Here is a 13,649-nt window from a genome sequence, read left to right as displayed (position 1 = left end):
CTGCGCCATTAGGTGATTTCGTCGTTGTGCAAATATCACAGAGAGCACTTACACAAACCTAGATGGTACAGCCTACCACACACCTAGGCTATGGGACTAATCTCACGGGACCACCATTGTATATGCGGCCCATCCTTGACCGAAACGTCCTTATGTGGCCCATGACTGTACTTGCATCTCCCATGAGACTGATGGCTTCGCAGTACTTACAGACTTTTCTGAGGAGAGCAGCAATGAAACAAATGTAATTTTTGATAGCGGATAATGAAAGGTATCAACATTTGAAAGATCTGCATTTCTCAGTAAACCCATATTTTCCAACCAATCAATGAATGGTGTTACAAAATCATGCGTGGGTAAATGATCCATGCAAAGTGCATAATAAACCAACTGTAATGTAACAGGGTATGAAAAGTTCGCTGATAGGTTTCCACATTACTGCCACCTGAAAGAAACCACGTCTAGTTGAATTTTGGAGCAGTACCAAAGAAAGACGTCTACTGCTGCCTGAAAAGGCTGCTGAACACTCCTCCCTTTCCAGCTATACTCTGTGTGAGGCTGGATTTTCTTCTTACCCTTCAAGCAGAGCACATGTCACAACGGATTGAATGCAGAAGTGGATCTGAGAATCTGGCAGTCTTCTTTTAAGCCAATCATTGAAAAGACTTGCAAAAAATGTAAAGTGTTGCTACCTTTCTGACTAATCTTCTTTGTTTTGGAAAATATAGGTTTTTTTTTTTTTTTAACAAAAGAAGGTTTTTTATATTAACATGTAATTGGTGGGGTTTTGTTTTGCTTGAGGAAGATTGTCCCTGAGCTCACACCTGTGCCAGTCTGCCTCTATTTTATATGTGGGATGCCACCACAGCATGGCTTGATGAGCAGTGTGTAGGTCCATGCCCAGGATCCAAACCTGCAAACCCTGGGCCGCCAAAGTGGAGCACACAAACTTAACCACTATGTCACCCGGCTGGCCCCTGTAATTGTTTTTTTCTTTTTTTTACAACAATTAATAAGCAAATATTTTTTATTTTTCTCAGTTTTAATTTCTATTATGGTAAATGTCAATAGATATAACCCACATAAACAAAATCTCCTTGGGATCTCAATAATAATAATAACAGTTATAATAAAGAGGTCCTAGGACCAAAAACTTTAAGATCCACTGGTCTGGTAGTAACACCAGTAGGTCCATGCGGCAAGATGCTCATGGCTTTCAAGCATTCTGAGGTTACCTCTTAGTAGGTCCCCTTTGGCCCTGTTCCTCCCAGCCCCGTGAACTAAAGCCACAGTCTGAACCTCTGAGTAGATTCTGGCATGGTGGCCAGAGACCTATCTAGTTCAAGACCCTTTCTACCCACTTAGAAGATCTCTGCCTGGAGGTGGAGGGAGCCTGGCGAGGTGGAATATATTTCGTGTACTTGGCAGTAAAGTACATGAAGCCCTTTTAATTGAGCCAAAGAGACTTAGAAGCGGGGTAGGTATGAAGTGGAGATAGCATAGGGGTCAGGCAGCATTTGAGGCAAATCTTGAGGGACATGTCATATTTAGCTGGGCAATGTAACATACACAGACTAGGGACAAACTTAAGCACACTAATTTCACCGTGATAAAGTATTTCAGTTCTTGTCTTCTTTTGCCTACTCTTATTTCCATCTCTACCTCTCTTCCCATAACCAAGTATCATTCCTATAACTTCTTGGCATGCCTTAGAATAAGCCTATTGTCAGAAGCATATTGAGAAATACTCTGCATGATTTGAGGCTGAGAGTAAAGACTTAAGACTTGGTGATGTTAGCACACGTCCTGTGAGAAGACCATAAGCATTGGAGTAGGACAGAGCTCAGCTGGAATTTTGGCTTCCCCATCCCTTTATTCCAGGATCTTGAGCAAATTACTCAAACTCTTTAAGCCTCAGTCTCTCCATCTGGAAAGCAGACATGGTAACACCAACCTCTCAGAGTTGTTGCAAAAATTAATCATAAACAAACATGGGAGCACAGCGCCCGGGACAGGGCGTTCATGTAATGAATATTGACTTCTTTCCTTGCTTTCCCACCCCCTCCCTCCTTGCAGAGACACTCAGACTAGGATTCCAGTCGTAACCAGATGACTTCCGTGAGGACAGAGCCATCCTGGCTTTAGTTCCCGGGTGAAGGTAAGATGTTAACTAGACTCGAAAACACAGTATGTGCCATATCTGTTAGTGGAGATACAGTGAGGGCACAGGCACTGTCATCAGAATTTGAGGTAGGAAAACCAGAACATATAAACTCTGGCTAAGGCACATCCTGGGAGTTGGGCCATTTACCTGTTTTTGCCCACTTGGGTTCTAGATTTTTTTTCTGTAATAATCAGGCAGAAGTTACCCACTGACTATAGGGTCCTACCCTAGGGACTTCGTGCAGACGAGAATGGGATTCATTGAAAATGGCTGACATTCCTTCAAACAGAACAGGAGCTACATGCAGTTGTCCATACAGCTAACTTGGAAACAATAATAATAATAATAATAATATAAATAATTTCCCATGGATTCTGCTTTCAATGGCCAATTTCTGTCTTTCTTTTTTTCTCTTGAGGAAAATTAGCCATGAGCTAACACCTGTGCCACTCCTCCTCTACTCTGTATGTGAGTCACTGCCACAGCATGGCTCGACAAGTGGTGTAGTTCTGTACTTGGGATCTGAACCCATGAACCTGGGCTGCCAAGCAGAGTGCACCAGACTTAACCACTACACCAGGGGGCCAGCCCTCAATGTCCAGTTTCTTAATGAATGCTGCTTCATTGTGTCAGAGCACTTAATACCATCTGTAGTAAGCCCCTCCTCTGCTTAGATGACTGTCCAAAATTTAAGAACAGAGTCCTCACCCACAGTGTTCTAGAGAAATCTGCTGCTTCTATTTCTGCCCCAGGTCTGTTGCTGTTTATTCCCCAGTGAGTGGCCTCTCTTTCTCCCTGTCTGCTCCCTCCCTCCCTCTGTCCCTCCCTCTCTCTTCCTGCCTCTCTCTCTCTCCTCCCCATTCCTCCATCCCTGTCTCCTCACGCCCCGCCTCTGCATCATTGGCCCTGAGGCTGAAGTCAGAGGCTTCACCCTATAGTCAGCCATCCTGTTTCCTTAGTTCTGTGCTTGTGGACCTGTTAGTGAACTGGGGTGGAAGAAAGGATTTCTCTGGCTCACTCTTTGGTAGGAAGAAGAACTTCCTAATTTGGTGTAGGAGCTAAAAATGGAAACCCACTTTGTCAGAAACAGGGTCATCATGACATTTCCTGTTTAATACCATCAAAAACTCCCCCATCCCCACCCTCTGCCAAGGCTCCAGGGGGATGACTGCTTACCCATTCCATATCCAAAACAGCGAGTACCAAGTAAGCGCCAAAGTACATAGAAATACCTTGCCTCTCTTTATATTACACAATCATAATATGGCTTTCAGTTTGCATGGCTCCAGAAGACCAGGAGGCAGTAGCTCATAGTGTATGTCTCCTCACTAGAAATGACCAAAAGAGAGAAAGAAAAAAACAAGCATTACTGTTTACTAAGAGGAAGCAGCCAATGTGAGCAAGTCCAAAAATTAGTCTATATTCTCCTCCCCACAAATGAAGAAGGTAGGTGTGAAGACAGAGAGAGTAGTTAGGAAAAGAGGCTCCTTGGGGAACACAGGATGCCTCTCTCTTTTTTTTTTTTTTTGGTGAGCAAGATTGTCCTTGAGATAACATCTGTGCCAATCTTCCTCTATTTTCTATGTGGGACGCCAGTACAGCATGGCTTGATGAGCAATGTGTAGGTCTGCACCCAGGATCCGAACCCACAAACCCTGGGCCACTGAAGCCCAGTGCACGAACTTAACCATTATGCCACTGGGCCAGCCCTAATGCCTCCCATTTTTTAATTTGAAAAATATTATTTATTTTTTAAAATTTTCGTAAAATACGCATAACATAAAACTTACCATTTTAACCATTTTAAGTGTATAGTTCAGTGACACTAAGTATGTTGTGCAGCCATTACCACTGTCCGTCTCCAGAACATTTTTCATCTTGCAAAACTAAACATCCTAAAGTTATAACACTATAATTTGAATTTATACCAGCTTAACTTCAATTGCATACAAAAATTCTGCTCCTATAAAGCTCCCTAACCACCACCTTTCAGTTACTGATGTCACAAAATTACATCTTTACGAATGTATGACCAAAAACATAGACTAATAATTGTTTTTTATACATTAATCTCTTAAATCATGTAGAAAACAAAAAGTGGGATTATTAAACCAAAGTTACAGTAATGCTATTTCCTAATTGTCCACGTATTTACCTTTTCCAGAGATCTTTATTTCTGTCTAGTTGTCCTTACATTTCAACCCGAAGGATTCCCTTTAGCATTTCCTGCAGGGTAGGTCTGGTGGTAACAGAAGTGTTACCGAACAAGGACTCAGTCAGCTTGCCACAAGACAAAAGCTGATCAGTCACAAGGCCAGGCAGCGGGAGAGAAAGAACTTTACTGAGCGATGAGTTAGCCGATCAGAAGATGGCAGAATATTGCCCTAAAATAGACCACCCTAAAGGCGACTTGATTTGGAAACAACTTATATAAGGCGAATGGGGCTGGGAAGAGGGCTCAGGAGTGTCAGGTGATGGACGACTGCAGACCCTTGGGTGCATCTCCATGAATAAAAAGTTTCAGATCTGCTGAATGTGACACTCCTGAGAAGTCTAAGAAAACATTAGTGATTTTCTCATCAGGGACAGAAGAAACAGTTTTGGGATAGGGGCCATAAATTTTCTGCTAACAAGTCATTCTTTCTACTGGTTACTGGTCAGCTTGCCTACGTGCAGTTCTCAGCATTTTCCAAAGCACACTGTGAGGATAAGCCGGGGGCAGGGGGCGGTTCTGGAAACGTTTAGACATGGAGTCTCTCATGCTAACTCAGTCTCAAAATCCCTCAGCTTTTGTCTATCTGGGAATGTCTTAATTTCTCCCTCATTTTTGAAGGACAGTCTTGTCACATATAGGATTCTTGGCTGACAGGTTTTTTTCCTTCAGTTCCCTGAACGAATCAACCCACTGCTTTCTGGCCTTCAAGGTTTCTAATAAAAAAATCTGCTGAGGGGCTGGCCTTTTGGCATAGTGGTTAAGTTCGTGTGCTCCACTTTTGGTGACCCAGGGTTTGCAGCTTTGGATCCTGGGCAGGGACCTACACACCACTCATCAAGCCATACTGTGGTAGTATCCCACATACAAAAAAATAGAGGAAGGTTGGCACAGATGTTAGCTCAGGGCCAATCTTCCTCACCAAAAAAAAAAAAAAAAATCTGCTGAGCCCTTGTATGTGATGAGTCACTTGTTTCTTGCTGTTTTCAAGATTCTCTCTTTGTCTTTTGATAGTTTGATTCTAATGCGTCTTGATGTGTGTCTCTTTGAGTTTTTCTTTGGAGTTCATTGAGCTTCTCAGATGTTTATTTTCATATCTTTTATCAAATTTGGAGAGTTTTCTACCATCATTTCTTCAAATAATTTCCCTGCTCTTTCTCTCTCTCTCCTCCTTCTGGACTCCCACAATGTATATACTGTGGGAGAGAGGGGGTGGACCTGTTGGTCCACTTGGTTGTATCCCAAAGGTCCCTTAGGTTCTGTTCACTTTTCTTCAATATTTTTTCTTTTTGCTCCTCAGACTCAAGAATTTCAATTGTCCTGTCTTCATGTTCACTGACTCTCTTCTGTCTGCTCAAAGCTGCTCTGGATCCTGGTAGTGAACTTTTCATTTCAGGTATTGTACTTTTCAGCTTCAGAATTTCTTTTTGATTCCTTTTTATGTTTTCTCTTTATTGCTCTTTCCATTTTGTTCATACATCATTTTCTTGACTCTGCATCTTGTTTGAGCTCTTTGAGCATCTTCAAGACAGCTATTTAAAGTCTTTGTCTAGTATGTCCACTGTCTGCTCTCCTCAGGGGTAGTGTCTGTTGATTTACTGTTTTCCTTTCAGTGTGCCATACTTCTCTGTTTGTTTATGTGCCCTGTGATTTTTGTTATTGTTGTTAAAAACTGGACATTTGAATCTTACAATGTGTTAATGCGGAACTCAGATTTTCCCCTTTATTTGTTTTGTTTTTAAATTACTGTGTGGGGTATCTCTGTGCAGGAAATCAGCTGAGAGGTAAACATAAGGTCTTCTCAGGCCCTTGCTGAGCCCACACCTTTTCCTGGGTATGCGCTGTGACTTTCTAGAGTCCTCTGTATATGTGGTTGCTTTTGAATGTTTTAGTCTTGAAAGGTCTGGCTCCCAAAAGGGGAAAAAGGAAAACACAAAGGGGGAAAAAACCCAGGATCCAAAAACAAGTGCCAGCCCTTTAAATCCCCTGGAATTTGCCCGGCTGGAGGAGGTAGGGTTTGTAACAATGGCAATGAAGATTGCAACAATGCCAACAATTTCTGCATCTGCACCTCTGTGATCAGAAGCAGCCATCAGTGATCACAGCACCGATGCCTGTTATTTAAAGGATACAATCCTTCTTGCCCACCCTGGCTCCTTGGAGCAGTGTGCAAGCTGCTCAAGGAAACTGCGCGCAGCTGCCTGCCAGGGGCTGGTCCGTGAGGGAGGCTACTATTCTAAGAGCTGAAATTGACCAAACTTAACTGCAATTTACCATTCAAGACTTCCCTTAGATGTTCCAGCCTTCAGCGGACTTCAGAGCTCCCAAACAGTTACAGAGAGGTTCTGCCAGCACAACTGTTGTCCGTGTGGGGATATGGATGCCGGGTGCTTCCTGCTCTGCCCTCTTCTCTGACATCCAACCTCAGGGTGCCTCTTAAAGCAGAGTTTGTGTGTCCATGGCTGGAAGGCCAGTACCCTTACATTCTGGAAGATCGCCGCTGCCCAAACTTTTCTTTTGGAAAAGAGATCCAAATTAGGTTCTCCATCAAGAGATCATGTACTATTATAATAATGAGTTATTATTGTTTGTATATTCCAGATGCGGAAACTAAGGGTTAGAACCACCAATAACTTACCTGTTGCAGGTTCTATGGCTGCTAAGTGTAAGGTCCTAGGAATTCTAAAAGCTATGATCTCAACTCTTGCGCTCTGTTGACAGGGGATGGTCTGTAGGGTCAGCAGGATGCAGGGGAATCGCAGTCAAAGCACATCATGTACATTAGCCAACCGGGTGGCAAGTTTGTGCTCCTGGGAGTTAGGTCCTCTGAGGGCAAGCTCCTCGATTGCCAGTGCTTTTAGGCCTGACAGGAGAGCCTGTCTGCAGATTCTCAGCTTGGGCAAAGGCAGGGGCTCCCTGTTGTCTCTGGAGAGGAGGACACAGGTTCTCACCCCAGTAACACAACTGCCCTCAGGGCCAGAGATGGGGATGAAGTTGCAGTAGTCCTGTCTCACACTGGTGAGCCCATGAGATCTTCACTGCCTCGCTGCTCTTCCTTCCAATGCTGTCTCCTCTTCAAACTTCCTCTGCAGTGAGCCCTTTCAAATCTTTCTTACCCTGTAACTAAAACCCTTTGTCCTCAGCTCCCTTCCCAACTTCCTCCCTGGAGGATGCTCTCCGTCCTTGCTCTCCCTGAGGGGAAGCAATACCCTCTGGAACAAGTGCTGCCAATTCTTTCACGCTTATTCCCAAGTTCCATGAGCTCAGAGGGACTATTGGCTTTCTTTACCTTCTCATTGCCCCATCAGGCCATGACTTGCCTTCCTTTAAGCAATCACTCTCTTCCGTTGAGGTACACAACTCACCTACACCTGCCCTCCTTTGGGCTGCTATCTGTCCCCTTGAGTCGTCGTTCACACGGGGCTCTAAAGTAAAAAATGATGAGTTGATGTAGGTGAAGTCCATGATGGACAGCGCAGAATGCGCTACTGGGAACACTAAGTGCCAAAACAGAGCCTGTCTTTAAATGTAATGTTGCCATTTTGCTAAGCCAGCTAGCCTAGCTTTCTCTTTGATGAAAAAGAGAGTGATCACATAGAAAAGTTCCCACAGAATCATCAAGATTCGCCTGTCATTAAAATTTTAGTCGATCATCTATATTCTATAAAAATCTTAGAATAGAGACGCTCATCACTTTAACAGGATATGAAATATGGTAGTAGATGTTAGTAGAGGCTAAGAGAGATTGAGCTTATGCAGACCGTTCAATCACCGGCATTTATTAAGCCTGTACATTGAAGGAGCCTGATGCTGGCTGATTTTTAAGGAGACTGCTGACTCTAACAGGGATCTCAAGGTGGAGGGAGCAGGGCTGGGTGCCCTTCCTCACCACCCTCACCAGGGCACAGAGCCGCTCAGCAGAACCCCAGTGTACCCAGAACTCTTTTTACTTTGTGGTGTTTGATGCTATTATTAGGAGGAAAAAATGAGCAATGTGTTAGCATTTACAACTCAAATAAAGTTTGAATTGCTCTTTGTTATCTTTTCCCGTCAAATTGTTGGTTCTTTGACTATAACATTCTTATCAAGTCTGGGTCACGTGAACTTCCAGGTTTCTATGGGTTACATTTTAAGGCTTACCATGTGAGATTTTGGATCTTAGATATGGTGCTCAACTGTATCTTGGATTAAAATAATCACCCTAGGCCCAATCCAAGGATGCATCTTCACTGACATATTATTGGGTTTATAGAGCTCCAGAGACAACTGGGTCAGATATAAACCATCACAGATTAGGACAATCACCAGAAAGACCAAGGAATGTGTGGAGACCTCATCAGAATTGGAATCACAATTTTAAGGCAAATACATGGTTTGGGAAGGTCAGCCTTTTGAAGCATTAGGTGAGTTCATGAAATTGAGGATGTCTAAATTCAGATGACCAATCATCCTGGTTTTCCCAGGACTGGGATGCAGGACTTTCAGTGCTAAAACCAGGAGGGAGAGATCCCAGGCAAGCCCCATCTGCTCCAGCTACTCCAGCGGAGGCACCAACATGAGTAAAGAGGCCATGTTGATATCCAGCCCTCAGACGACCAGAGCCCCAGCTGCCACCTGGCTGCAAGCACGGGAGAGACTCCAAGCGCAAACCACCCAACTGAACCCAGTCAATCCACACAACTATCAGAAATAATAAAAGAGTGTGATTTTAAGTCACTTTTTTTGAAAAAATTGTGGTAAGATAAAACTTTCATTAAATTTACCATCTTAATCCTTTGTAAGTGTCCAGTTCAGTGGCATTAAGTCCATTCACACTGTTGAGCAACCATCACCTCCGTCCATCCCCAGAACTCTTAATCTTCCCAAACTGAGACTCTGTCCCCATTAAACAATAACTCCTCATTCCTTCCTCCCCCAGCCCCTGGCAACCACCATTCTACTTTCTGTCTCTAGGAATTTGACTATTCCAGGAACTTTATAGAAGTTGAATTATACTATGACTGGCTTATTTTACTTAGCATAATCTCAAGTTTCATCCATGTTGTAGCACGTGTCAGAATTTCCTTCCTTGTAAAGGCTGAATAATATTCCATTGTTTGTATATGCCATATTTGGTTTACCGATTCATCCACTGATAGACACTTGGGTTGCTTCCACCTTTTGGCTGTTGTGAGTAGTGCTGCTATGAACATGGGTGTGCAAATACCTCCTTGGGATCCTGCTTTTTATTCAAATCACAAATTTTTGAGGTGGTTTGTTACACAGCAATGGACAACCAGCATGTTGAGTCATGATTAGAGCTTATCATTGAAATGGTACAAGGATGATGGTCACGGAGGGAGAGAAGAAGAGAAAGGCAGTGGGGTCCAGCTTCAGGGATTATTTGCTGACTCACTAGGATTTCTGCTTTGGAGGGGGAAACCCACACTTCCCTGGCTTCCCAGGAGAGAGGATAAAGCAGGCCCCGAGTAGCCGCAGTTCATAAATTGGATTCATAATTGTGCCAATAAAAAGGAAAGACAACGCTGTGTTTGTATACAGACGGGACAGGCGGCTAGAGCGTCCCCCACCAGGACAATACCACAGCCACACGTGGAGAATCAGGAGTGATTGGGTCAGATGAGAGCGGGAGAGCTGAGAACCAAGAATGGCGAATGCATCTTGGATTTCATCACAAACCAGATAAGCTAAATTCTCATTCTTGTTGAAGTTAATCAGGGCTGAGGAAGAAGCAGAAACCCTGGCCACCTTCCTGGAGCAAGTCTAACAAACAGAGGTCAGATCTAGGCACCAGGATGCACTGGGGATCCCGAGTGAGGCAGGGAAACCTCACCTTCTTGAAGTTGGCCTCCTGACACTGGCGTGGGGAGTTTTCCCAGCTGTTTAAAAAAAAAGTATATTAATGGAAAATTTGAGGTATACTAAGGTCAACAGATCAGGAGATGACAGCCACTGAAAAGATAGCTCCCAAGAGGAGGGGGCACACCACACCATGGGGAAGCACCAGGGTTGTCAGGAGGCAGAGGGAGAGGGAAGAACTGTGGGCAAGACCCTCTTGTGGTTTCCATGGGAAGGAACAGGCGAGGCAGGCCCCAGGTTGAGCGGTACCAATTCAGTGACACCTCCAGTCTCCTCAGACTTTCAGGGATGGGAGCTGTCCCCATGTTGACTCTGGTTGTGGCAGCACGGGTCATTTAGGAAATAACACAATGAGCGCAGCTTTCGCTCATCATGCTAGATGCAGAGAGCCTTGAAGGAGGGAGGGACTGTCCTTAAGCCAGTATCTTTGCTCCCTGGTCTGCAAAGAGAAATGTTGTGGGAAATCCCCAGGGAGTGTCTTCAGAGGTTTTGGGGGGAATCCTGACCAACTGGGAGGAGAAAAGACAGAAGTGGGGTGAGGGATGTGGCAAAGATCCTCCGGGAGGTACAATCAATAGGCTTCCCTTCCTGGCAAGGCCCCCAAAGACTGAGCGAGAGAGGAGTGCAGACTTGTACGCACACCTTTGAACTCTCCTCCTGCCCTCTCCTCCGCCTGCTGTGCCCACATTCCTCTTAGACCAGCTCCTCCTTCCTGGGATCTACTTTGCACAGTTTCCAGGAGGTAAGAAAGTTATAGAGTCCAGAAAGGCTACCTTGATGGATGGAATAAAGAGAGAAGCAGAGAGGAGAGGGAGGGTGGAGGGGCGTGTGGGTGGGCATGGGGTAGGGGTTGAGGGTCTCCCAGGTAGGCTCTTTGGGAAGCTGTAGTGGAAGCTGTTGGGGGGTAGAGGAGAGAGAGATGAAGAAATATAACCTTCTATGGATGTTTTGCTGCATTTTAAGAAAAAGTTTCCTCCAGAGACTAAATGCAGATTTGGACTGCTTTCAACCCGTGTCAGGCTGTTACTTCTTGGAAGGTGAGACCATGCCAGGACTGGGCCGTACTGTCCCGTGTTTATGTGGGTTACCTTGTATTGAGCTGTGTGTTTTCACAAACTATAGTCAGTGATGATTTTGCTGCTATCCAATTTTTATAAAAAAGCAGAAGAAGTATTTTTGGCTTTCACGTTTTAGAAGAGAGAAAGGTCTGGGTGTCCTTCCTAAAGACTGCGGACACTCTGATTTCATCTTCCTTCCAACTCTGCAAGCCCAGAACTTTCTACTCTGATCTCAAGCTTGGAGGTAAACTGGGGCTTTTTTCTGAGGAAAGATCTACACAACGCCGAACAAACTGGAGGAAAAGTAAACCGATAACAGCCAGCAGCCAGGTCTATAGATTACAGGGTGACCAAAACCGATGGTTTGGCTCACTTTTTCTGCTTTATTCCACTGCTTTCTTTTCTCTCAATTATCTTAACGAATGACTGCTTCCGGTTTAAGACGGAGCCCAAAGTCCTTGTGAGTTTTCCCAGCCAGAGAGATTTGGGCTTCCTAGTTTTGAACAGCAATATCGTCACGCCAGATGTAACTCCCTTCTGGCAAATGGGACGGCTAATTGATGAGCTCAGGACGGGAGGCCTCCTGCAGGAGACAGCGCAAAGAAAAGGAAAATGCGCACGGCACACAGACAGTTAAGCCGGTGGGGAGGCCGCTCTCTGGCACCGATGATGGAAAACCTCGGCTGAAAAGAGAGACCCCCCTGCAGCAGTTTGAAGGCAAAGAGTAGCTGCTTGCTGCTTTTTATTTTTAACTATGAAGGATCAATTAGAGCCGTCAGATCGTGTCGCCAGAGGTTCTGATGTGAGCCTGCTGACTCAGGAGGAGAGTCAGACAGCACTCCCTCCCGGGGCCGCAAGACTTCTCCTTAATTGGTTTGAAAAATTGTGCTGGACGCCAGCAGCTGCTGCTCGGGCGGTCAGGAGCCAGGAAGGACAGGAAGGATGACAGCCCAGCCTCTCGCCTTCCGAAGCCCCTCGGTGACTTTCACGCACAGCCTTTCTTTTCCTTCCCTCTTAAGTTTGTCTCTGGGACGACCCCCTACCCCGCGAAACTTTCGGTGGAGCCTGGGCACATGACGCAGCCTCTTCTCTCCATCTCGGAGGCTGTTTCTGAGGCAGCACTTCCCGCCTGCGCCTGCTGGCAGCGAGTGGTCAGCAGGGCGGTTCCCTCGCGCGCCTCTGCCCCAGGCCCCAGCAGGCTGCGCCCCTGTTTTTACCTTTGATTGAAATCTGGCCGTCTCGTTTCCTCTCTAGCGTTTGTCCTTCTGCTCCTGAACCGCTCCTGCGTTCCTCGGGCGCCCTGACTGCACTGCCCGACGCTCCAGGCATCTTGGGGGAGCAGGGCCCTGCGGGGACACTCACAGGTGGGAGCAACTGCCTGGCTTCCGTCTAGGAGAAGAGCTGGGCCGTTTCCTTGTGTATAAATGAAGACGGTTGGATTAAATAATTTGTTCTCAAATATATTTTTTTCTTTCAGCAGATAAAAATCTTATTCAAACAAAAACTAGCTGAAATGCATCCTACAGTGCCCTGCCCACTGGGCTTCACGTCCTCCATCCCCAGCTGACGCCTCTCCCAGGGCCCGGGGCTCCCCAGAGCACAGCTCGGAAATCACCAGGCTGGACGTGCTGGAGGCCCCGTTAGGCTCTGACAGTCTGGGTCCTGTGGCGTGGGGATTTCAGGAACGGCCCCAGGAGAGAAGAGAGCCCGCAGCAGGGCAGCCTGGTCCCTGCAGGTTGTCTCAGCAGCGGCAGAGGGCTGGGGGACAAGGAAGATGCAGATAGTGCTACCACCAACGGCAGCTGCTCAGGCTGCGGTGGCCCCGCGGCCTCACTTCCCTAAGAGCAGCTGGAGAGAACAGAGGGATGGTCCCAACACCCGGCCCCCCTGGGAGGTGAGGTGCAAGAGGAAGCCACGTTCAGGTCTTTGCATTTTTTTTTTCAATGCCATAGAAAGTTATTGGAAGGTTTTAAATACAGCATGATCTGATTGACACACTCAGAAGATTTACATGTTTAAATGACTCCAGCATTAAGTTGGAGAGTGGATTGACAGGATAAGCCTGGAAAGTTCATTCACTAGTCTTACTGAGAGATGACGCGATGTCTAACAGAACCGAAACCTTATGTCCACACAAAAACGGGTACAGGAATGTTCATAGCAGCACTATTCATAATAGCCCCGAAGTGGAGAGAACTCTATTGTCCATCAGCTGAAGAAAGGATAAATAAATGTAGGATATCCATACAGTGGGATATCATTTGGCCGTAAAGGAATAAAGTACTGGTACCGGTACGCACTGCAAGATGGATGAACCTTGAAAACATCATGCTAAGTGAAAGAAGCCACTCACAAG

At 45.7% G+C, this 13,649-nt stretch overlaps 1 long non-coding RNA gene across 1 annotated transcript; it reads left to right on the top strand.

The window, feature by feature from the left end:
* Positions 1-12,201: 12,201 nt before the first annotated feature.
* Positions 12,202-12,904, top strand: LOC139077222 (uncharacterized). Its single transcript, XR_011529548.1, has 3 exons — positions 12,202-12,271; positions 12,548-12,657; positions 12,771-12,904. It is a non-coding gene; the product is annotated as an uncharacterized lncRNA (long non-coding RNA).
* The last annotated feature ends 745 nt before the right edge of the window (positions 12,905-13,649 follow it).

This window comes from Equus przewalskii, chromosome 19 (genome assembly GCF_037783145.1).
Source record: "Equus przewalskii isolate Varuska chromosome 19, EquPr2, whole genome shotgun sequence".
NCBI classification, from domain to species: domain Eukaryota; kingdom Metazoa; phylum Chordata; class Mammalia; order Perissodactyla; family Equidae; genus Equus; species Equus przewalskii.
The sequence above is the reverse complement of the archived record's forward strand: the minus strand, read 5'-3'. Positions and strand labels throughout refer to the sequence as shown.